The sequence below is a fragment of the Ostrea edulis genome, chromosome 10 (genome assembly GCF_947568905.1).
Source record: "Ostrea edulis chromosome 10, xbOstEdul1.1, whole genome shotgun sequence".
Taxonomy (NCBI): Eukaryota; Metazoa; Mollusca; class Bivalvia; order Ostreida; family Ostreidae; genus Ostrea; species Ostrea edulis.
In genome coordinates this window covers 6,160,861-6,171,301 of record NC_079173.1, presented here as the reverse complement: position 1 = coordinate 6,171,301, position 10,441 = coordinate 6,160,861, and the positions used below count along the sequence as shown (strand labels likewise).

At 34.5% G+C, this 10,441-nt stretch overlaps 1 long non-coding RNA gene across 1 annotated transcript; it reads left to right on the top strand.

Annotated features, from left to right (window-relative positions):
* The first annotated feature begins 5,410 nt into the window (after window positions 1-5,410).
* On the top strand, window positions 5,411-10,441 carry LOC130050907 (uncharacterized). The gene is made up of 2 exons (XR_008799288.1): window positions 5,411-6,105; window positions 9,960-10,441. It is a non-coding gene; the product is annotated as an uncharacterized LOC130050907 (long non-coding RNA).

The following is a 10,441-nucleotide window of genomic DNA, read 5'->3' as shown; positions in this document are numbered from 1 at the left end:
ATCATCTGAGGTCAAATAACAACGGCATGTTTTACTGTCATTCTACTGTCAGACACATAATTAATATTAATGTATTTTCATCTAATTCTCTGCATAGGTTGATGCTTTTACGCTAGACAAACACTGGGATTGATGTATCTATTTCAATACGACAAAAGTTCCATTTATTGCGAAATGAATGTGTTGAAATACCCCCCCCCCTTCAAACACAGGACTGATGCACCATCAAATAATTGTTCAGCACACTTAGAAAGAGATAAAATGTTTTAAGTTCTAAATAATTTTGTTATAATGAGAAATAAAAGGTACAAAAACACATGAAGATAACGGACATTTAAAAAGAAACGTTATCTGTTTAATGTACATCATGTCTAATTAAACAATAGCTGCGAGAAGAGAATATTCAGCTCTCAATTGTAAGCATTAATGACTCTAAACGTCGATGATTGATTCTCAACATTTCTCCTGTAACGAATCGGGATCTGTATTTCGCACAGAATTGTTACAGTGGTAAATGACGCGCGTTTCTACGAAAGCTCATTGAGCTCCTTTTCGTAGCTGAATTTTTTTTTTAATTTCGCGTTATAACGCGAGACTTTTAGGAATAAACGCGTAACTTTCGCGTTATAACGCGAAATGTTCGCGAATTAACGCAAAACTTTCGAGAATTAACGCGAAACCTTTGCGAATAAACGCGTACCTGTCGCGAATAAACATGTAATTTTCGCGAATCAACTCAAAACGTTCGAATAAACGCGTAACATTTATATTATAAAGCGTAGATTTTGCTAATAAACAATAATTTATGGATTGAATGCGCTCAATATCAAAATCAGTAGCATGAAATAATTTGTCCATTACAATGAAGAAAAATAAACTTATTTAGCTGTACTTTTTAATTTTGTATATGCATATATCTTGATATAATTTGACTGGTTTAAGATAATCTTATTCACGTTTAATTCTGTTGTACATATTTTGTGTTTTTAATTGTCGCATAGGAGAGGTCTTTCTAGACAATAAAATATGTTAAAACCAAAACCAAAGCAAAGCAAATGGCAAAATTATAAAACAGGTAGTTTCAAAGGTTACTGTGAGAATTCTATGGGTTTTTACAAAATATGACAGCCAAGGGACATAACAGGGTGGATCCAGGATTTGTGGTTTGGGGGGAATACAAAACCGGACATAGGGCAAACGTGGAGTAGCTCCAGTCACCTTGTTTGTCATTAAGTTGTGTTGTTTATTTTCCATTGACATCTATCTTCAATAAATTATTAAAATACGAAGTAGAAATGGAAGACGCCATGCTTGCACTTATTTTTAGTTCACTGGTATACATCGTGTCGATAATTCATGAAAATGAGTATGGTTAATAGATAAAACGTCGATATATCTAAGTGACCAGATGAGGCCACAACAGGGGAGTATTTCTTCTACTGTAGCTTATGAAAAATTATGTCTCGTCAGAATGCAAAAAACAGATCAGCTAAAAAGACACAGTTTATGTCCATGGGAATTCACACAGACTGTTGGAAAAGGAATATGACACGTTCCATGGTATTGTGGGAATGACAATTTCGTATTCATGTGGGAAGTAGGTCGAATGCTGTCTGATATGTTTTATATAAACTATTGAATCCTTCTTTACATACCGATTCCGACTACAGAGTATCCCATATATCTGATCAAGATATAGAATTCACGATGAATGTGGCCGGTCAAAAGGAAACGCTTAATCCACCTGTACACATGATCCCACCTGCTGTGTTTGCCTGTCACGTATTTCTTTCATTATTTATGGAATTTATTAGATGATCTTTACTATTAACAACACAAGGTGAAGATAAGGAATAGTGATCAATCTATAAACTTGTTTAAGGAATACAAAATAAAGAGTTGGGCAAACACGGACTCTGGGACATACCAGAGGTGGAATTAGGTGCCTAGGAGGAGTAAGCATCCCTGTCGACCAGTCACACCAATCATGTGGCCTATATCTTAACCAGGTAAACTTTAGTAATCTGTATTCAAAATCAGTGTGCCAAGGACGCCTAACAATCGGTTTGAAAGTCAGACAGATTTGACCAAATGATAGGTTGTATTGTCAAACTAGATCATATAACGACCATAGCATTTGCGAAATGCTGACTTGAACTAACAATGATAACAAGGAATTTCTTTAGCAGAATGCCATTGATCGTAATTTCGTCTGTCAGAATATCATGGATCGCAAGAGATTTAGTCTACCATTGTAGAAGAAATTCCTCTGTCAGCTTTCAGGCGACAAATTTCAATAAGAAATTGTCTGGTCTCAGCAATAAGCCTACCCCCAGCATGATTTTTTCTGTGGAAAACGCAAATGAAACGCCATGTATACCAAACTGAGATACAATTACACGTGTATTCTTAATTTTGATTTACAATAATTGAATGTTACTAATTGGGATAAATGTTCATATGGATATGCTGAAGCTGCGTTTCGTTTTGATTGCAAAAAAATGTGTAAATTCCAAACACTAGTTTTCATGCCGAACATACGCTCGTAGACTGGGTCATTTCATGAAAAGTCTTCGTGTCGGATTTTCAAATATCCGACCTGGAAGGACAACACAAAGGCTATTTGTGTATAACATTTTTGTGAATCGATCGCTGGATTCACAAACTGAACAAAACTTTAAGCCATACGAGTTTTTACACGTATGACATTATGGGCCTTGATACTTGGAGACGTTGCTATAATAATGTACATGAAATATATGTATTAAGACTTGTATTGTAAAAATAAACATTCTAATTTCTCAATACATAATTTGTATTTATTCTTTCCTGATCTAGCTAATGTCAAACCCTCTCCACGACATAGGGACATCTAGGTTTTTTTATTCTGAACAACAGAATATAATTTATTATTAACTTACGAAATGTACCTTTACCAAGGGTTTTGAAATTCAGAAGAAAAAAATCGATTCATTGTAATCAACAAGCAATTTACATTTTAAACAGTGCATGTGAACCAATTATCTACTGAAAGCAAAATCCATGTGTTTTAACATCCTACAATGTTTAGATACATGGCGGCGTTTCATATACAAACTATTTGGTTTGTTTTCACTATTTACGGTATTTCTTCTTCGTATTACTGATTTTAATTGTGTTTTTTAATGTTTAAAAATGTCACAACGGAATGTAGAGATTCACCAAAATCAAGGAACGGTTTCGTAAAAAAAAAGATTTAGGGATCACGGAAAAATTGATCAGTGTTTACACCTCCTATGCTCCTGATCCCACCCCTGGTGTCTCCAGGGATCAGTGGTTAGTTCTAGGCTCCTGATCCCACCCCTGGTGTCTCCAGGGATCAGTGGTTAGTTCTAGGCTCCCGATTCCATCCCTGGTGTCTCCAGGGATCAGTGGTTAGTTATAGGCTCCTGATCCCACCCTTAGTGTATCCAGGGATCAGTGGTTAGTTCTAGGCTCCTGATCCCACTCTTAGTGTCTCCAGGGATCAGTGGTTGCCCTGTTCACGATTTCGTGATGCATTCTTACGACTTTACATCACTGTGCAAATACTGCTACCTCGGAGGAAATCGATATTCGGTATTTATTCTGGGTACCAATGACAAAGAATAACATGCCATGTCATTAAATCTAATCATATTTTCCCATCTGGTCGTCATCCATTGATCTCATTGTCTGCTTCCTTTGCGAAGCTCCGTTTGATTTTGACTACGGATAACTTCATTTAGCTGATCCAGTTACAAGTCTCACGGCGGGTGTGACCTTTTGACAGGAGATATGTACTCCTTTTAGGCACTTGATCCCACTTCTGGTGTATCCAGAGCTACGTGTTTGCCCAACTCTTAATTTTGTATTCTTTATGGGATTTATGACATTGATCACTGTTTATTATATTCACATTTTCATGAAGATTGAAAACTAAAAGCATGGGACGATCTTGTTCTGGAGTATGGATCTTTACAAAATATATATATACTTATCTGTGACAAGTTGTTCCTTTTGATTTGTGTATGGTATTCATGTACGCGTGCGTCCTAGCGTTTTAATCACTGCCTTATATATTTCTTAACATCAGATTATCAGAAATTATGAGATAGATGATCAGAATATCAGTTGTAATATAATCGATTAAATCATCATGAGTATTACTTGTAATTTTGACGACCAGATTATTAGTGATATAACTTCTAATCTTAACTACAATATTATCAGTAATATTGCTTGCAATCTAAAGAACTAGCTTATTACTTGGAATCTTAGCAATCAGATTATCAATAATATCTCTTGTAATTTTAACATTCAGTTTATCAAAAACATTTCTTGTATCTTAACGACCATATTATCAATTATAATCTTAACAATAAGATTATCTGTAATATTGATTGTAATCTTAACGATCAGATAATAAGTGTTACTGACTGAAATTATCAGTAATATCAATCGTAATTGAAAGGTCAGATTATGAGTGATATCATTTGAAGCATTTCATGACAAAAAATTATAACAGTACTGATTGCAGTGACTTAGTGATTAGATGTTTAGCATCATGTTCGGTTCGAGTTCCACTCGTTCCCTAACTAGCCGCGCCAAACCTAAAACACAGAGATAGGTAATGACGCATTCAATGATGGGACTTTCTGATGAAACGTTAAAAACTCAGATCACGTGACAGATCACGTGACACAGCTATTGCCGTCTCGTTGTGACCATGCGTAAGGTCGTAAATCAAACGAAAAGAAAATACGATATGTATCAATGTGATGTCTTATCTCACTCTATCTTCCAAACAAGTCATTATATGCTTAAGAGGCTGTCTACGATAGAACCATGCAAAATCAAAAAATTATTATGGAAGGTGTTGTCAAATTTTCAGAGCTTTTTATGATATTTCAAAAGTATTTTACTAGTTATATCATATTTTGTGGCAAAATCGATGAGTACCCCCCGAACTAACACCTAATGGGCCGTTCTATTTTTAGCACAATATACACATCAATTTCATGCATAAATGGGGTAATTTCAGCAAGTCATTAAAATATCAAAAGCAGAAAAATCACATATAATTTCAGTTCCGCATAGTCTATTCGAACGGTATCTTTGAATTGGTGAACATAACTTTAAAATTCATTCTCCAGATTTAAGTCGTGTAGTGTTTGAACTAGTAAGTTTATGTAACTTTCAAATTAAATGCTATTTTTAGTGAGTCATAAAACCCCAAGAAACGCTTAAAATAAATAGTTTCATGGTTTAAAACACAGATTTATGCAGAAATTATCACTACTAAATGGGAATTTGGTTGCAAATAAATAGAAAGTAATTTCTTTGGGGTATAAAATTCGGAAATTTTATCAAAAAATTATCTCCCTTTGTGGAACTCTCTTGGGAAGAAGGTAGGGAAGAATGATTCATAAGGCAGATGACAACAACATGGAATGGGTGGAAAGTGATGGAAGATAAATTTATAGCCTTGGTGAAAATTTCAAGGAGAGAGGGAGTTTATTTACATCAGGATTGCAAGAAGTATACTTCAGCACAGTTGAGATTTTTAAATGTCCATCAGAAATTGTGTGAATTCCAGAATCATTGTTCACTGCACTGCACGGCTGATGTGCATCAACTATGAATATGATCTAGACTTAACAGACATCATCATGCCTATGCCAGTCATGGACATTGACATTGAATAAAGAACAACATGTTGTCACCCATTACATGACAAATCTAACTCAGATGTGAAAGGGGGGGGGGGGGTGACTCCAAAGCCGATAGATCTGCCACATTGCTCAAGCTGCCATTGATTCTGGTAAGTTAACTTTTTTTTTATCTTCCTGCACTAACAGATACTGAAATATGCACTTATGCATAAATACTCATGGATGAAATTTTTAAAATTTTACTTCTATTTGAATTTTTTAAGATATCAATTTCCTCAATGCACAATTTTCTAGATTAAAATACTGTTACAACATATTTAGGAAATACAATGAAATTTTAATATATGTGTTTGGTGTTTACAGACAAGGCAATACATTGAGAAACACAAAAGTTGGGTCCAGATTAAGACAGATGTAAAGAAAGAGTTGAAAGGTATGATGCAAACAAATGTCTGAATAAAATCCAATAGGAATTTAAGTGACACCTTCTAGGTTAACAACTAACATATATACACATGTAAGTTGATAGAATTATAGATGGAAACTGAATTAAGTCAAACAAATAAAGTACAAATTCAAGTCCAGGATTTTTCTGGAGAATGACTTATGTAAGAGCAATTTATATTGTAGTTTTTAGACATTTTTTAACTTTTAAAGAAAATGATAATAGAAATGATTGAAGGGAGGGGTGTGCATTAATATTAATGTAACTGTAGTTTCACTACTAGCTTGTTAGCTCACCTGAACCGAAGGTTCAAGTGAGTTATTCTGATCACATTTTGTCCGGCGTCCGTCTGTCTGTCTGTCCGTCTGTCTGTCTGTCCGTCTGTCTGTAAACTTTTCACATTTTCGACTTCTTCTCCAGAACCACTGGGCCAATTTCAACCTAACTTGGCCAAAAGCATCCTTGGGTAAAGGGCTTTCAAGTTTGTTCAAATGAAGGGCCATGTCCCTTTCAAAGGGGAGATAATCACAAAAATGCAAAAATAGGGTGGGGTCATTTAAAAATCTTCTTCTCAAGAACCACCAAGCCAGAAAAGCTGATTTTTACATGAAAACTTTCTGACATAGTGTAAATTCAAATTTGTTCAAATCATGGTCCCCGGGGATAAAATGGGGCCCCAAGGGGGGATCAAAGTTTTACACACAAATATATAGGGAAAAACTTTAAAAATCTTCTTCTCAAGAACCACTAAGCCAGAAAAGCTGAGATTTACATGAAAGCTTCCTGACATAATGCAGATTCAAGTTTGTTCAAATCATGGGCCCCTGGGGTTGGATGGGGCCACAATAGGGGATCAAAGTTTTACATACAAATATATAGGAAAAATCTTTAAAAATCTTCTTCTCAAGAACCACTGAGTCAGAAAAGCTGATTTTTACATGAAAACTTCCTGACATAGTGCAGATTCAAGTTTGTTCAAATCATGGCCCCCGGGGATAGGATGGGGCCCCAAGGGGGGATCAAAGTTTTACACACAAATATATAGGGAAAAACTTTAAAAATCTTCTTCTCAAGAACCACTAAGCCAGAAAAGCTGAGATTTACATGAAAGCTTCCTGACATAATGCAGATTCAAGTTTGTTCAAATCATGGGCCCCTGGGGTTGGATGGGGCCACCATAGGGGATCAAAGTTTTACATACAAATATATAGGGAAAAACTTTAAAAATCTTCTTCTCAAGAACCACTAAGCCAGAAAAGCTATTTTTACATGAAACATTTCTGACATAGTGCAGATTCAAGTTTGTTCAAATCATGGCCCCCGGGGTTAAGATGGGGCCCCAAAGGGGGGATCAAAGTTTTACACACAAATATATAGGGAAAAACTTTAAAAATCTTCTTCTCAAGAACCACTAAGCCAGAAAAGCTGAGATTTACATGAAAGCTTCCTGACATAATGCAGATTCAAGTTTGTTCAAATCATGGGCCCCTGGGGTTGTAAATATGGGCCCCTATGTAAATAGGGGATCAAAGTTTTACATACAAATATATAGGAAAAATCTTTAACAATCTTCTTCTCAAGAACCACTAAGTCAATAAAGCTGATTTTTACATGAAAACTTCCTGACATAATGCAGATTCAAGTTTGTTCAAATCATGGGCTCCGGGGGTTGGATGGGGCCACAATAGGGGATCAAAGTTTTACATACAAATATATAGGAAAAATCTTCTTCTCAAGAACCACTGAGCCAGAAAAGCTGATTTTTACATGAAAACTTTCTGACATAGTGCAGATTCAAGTTTCTTCAAATCATGGGCTCCGGGGGTAGGATGGGGCCACAAGGGGGATCAAAGTTTTACATACAAATATATAGTTAAAATCTTTTTCTCAATAACCACTGAGTCAGAAAAGCTGATATTTACAAGAAAACTTTCTGACATAGTGCAGATTCAAGTTTCTTCAAATCATGGTCCCCAGGGGGTAGGATGGGGCCACAAGTGGGGGGGGGGGGGTCAAAGTTTTACATACAAATATAGAAAAAAGCTTTAAAAGAACCATTGGACCAAAGAAGAAAACTTTCTGACATAGTGTAGATTCAAGTTTGCAAAGAGTAGTTTGGGCCATAATAGGGACCAAGTTTTTACATGCAAATATATATGGAAAGTCTTCAGATAGTGACTCAGGTGAGCGATGTGGCCCATGGGCCTCTTGTTTTTGTTTTTTGTTTGTTCTATAAACAGAAAATTTATTTAGCAGTGCATATTGGAATCAAGATAATTTTAAAAATCAATTTTGGAATAAAATCAAATGACATTAAATATTTATGTATGAGTCTATGGAGATATTTGTGAGATCTGTGATTAATGAATTGAAAATCAGATAGAAGTAAGATTTTATTAATGATTCTGTTATTTACATTGTATCATGTTTATTGCACACTTAATATAAATGTAGGTTTAGGTAATGTGGAATGCTTCTAATCACTTTGAAACTTTCCTGTGATTTCGATAAATAAAATTTTGTTTTATGTAAGACAACAAGTTCACATTATAGATGTAGCATATACCATATGTATATGTAGTATTGTATAAATATCTATGTAGACAAATAAAAAAAAATAAACTTAAAGTGAACAGGCCAAATTAAAGAATATGTGTGGTTCCGGTTACCCGACCGTCCCTAGTTTTTGCCCCCGACCCTAAACTTTTTTTTGATCATTTCCAAAATCAGTTACCGTATTTTGCCGAATATAATGCACACCTTTTTTCAAGATTGCATAGTATATACCACAATATATATAGGCTTTTGACCCGTTTTCCTTCAGCCAATATATAGATACCACTAAAATGTTAACTGTAAACACTTATTACAGGTCATCTAACATTAGACAGAAAGTGACTTAGAACTAAAGAGTGCTTACATAAACAATAGTGCAAATTTCAGGTTGCTTGAATATAATAAGCGATCACCCTCCTTATTTTTTAAAACGTTGAATAGATTTTAAAACTTGGAAGGGCTTGAAAACAGTACTCTAGTTGAAATATCATTTCCTACTTTCATGCTCAAAAACATAATTTTGGCAATTGCACCGATTTTTCCCCCCTGTAGAAGTTACTTTTTTTGCTAAAGTATTTGACCTTGTGACTTTAAATTTGGAATTTGACCCAAATTTTAAAACTGGGTGAATGATAGGCTGTCATATTTCATATTAATAATCCTTGTAACAAGACCTCTCTTTTCGTATCAATTTTTTTTTACCTTGTTTATTGTTCTTTGTTGCCATTAGTGTTTCACATTTTGTGTTACTTTGAGTTTTATGCTTCAGGCAAGCCATGTTTAAGCAACTTAACCCCGTGGTTAGACAACCTACCCCTTGTTTAGACAAATTAACCCATGAAATATTGTTTTTTATGTGAACACTAAAAAATAAAACACCATCTATAAATCAATTAATTGTCAAGTTTTTAATTTTATTACATCACAAATAGTATATCAGTGCATACTCATTTGAGATAGAAAATTCTCACAATGAAATCAAAATCTTTATCTCGATCTCTAAATTCAAATTTAATGATTAAAAGAGCTGCATATGCATATTATTGTGTAATAAAAACAGTGAACAAATTGCAAGGAGGATTTTAATACCAAAGGATGAGCTGCTGAAATTGTAATTTATGGTTAAACGTGGCAATAAAACTAAAAACTTTTCTGGTTATTTAACGTTCAAAACACGTGTGATGCTAATATGTCTGGGTTTTCTATATGACCGGGGGGGGGGGGGGGGGGTGTCCTGAGAAGAGGCAAACTCATGCAATAATAAGAATTGTTTTCTTATTTTGCAGATGTGTTCTGAAGTAAGACAGCCATACCCCTGCTTTCCAAGGAACCAAACAATTACTTTCCTTGTATCGACATGGTGAAAAATGGGGAGTGTCCAGAAAATGACGAAGACCTCCAGAATGTCATCAGTGATATTGTTGCAATTGAATGTAGCCAATTATTATCCAATATATATTATCTATGACTGAACTCATAAGTGGTTAAGGAAAAATGTTTTAATTTTTTATTCAGGTTATTTAATCCTTTAGGTTGAAATAAATATCTACTGCTTGGAGGTTATTTTACATCTCTCAGGATTTTCTAGATGTCAGATTTCCTAAAACTCACACTTTTGTTTCATTTTTTTTTTTTTGAATAAATGTACAGAAAAATTGAATATTCTTCTATGGGATATTTTTGCCAATAGTTTCAGTTGAAAGTTGCAACAACAACAACAAAAACAAAAACAAAACAAAATAAACAAAAAAAAAAAAATAAAAAAAAA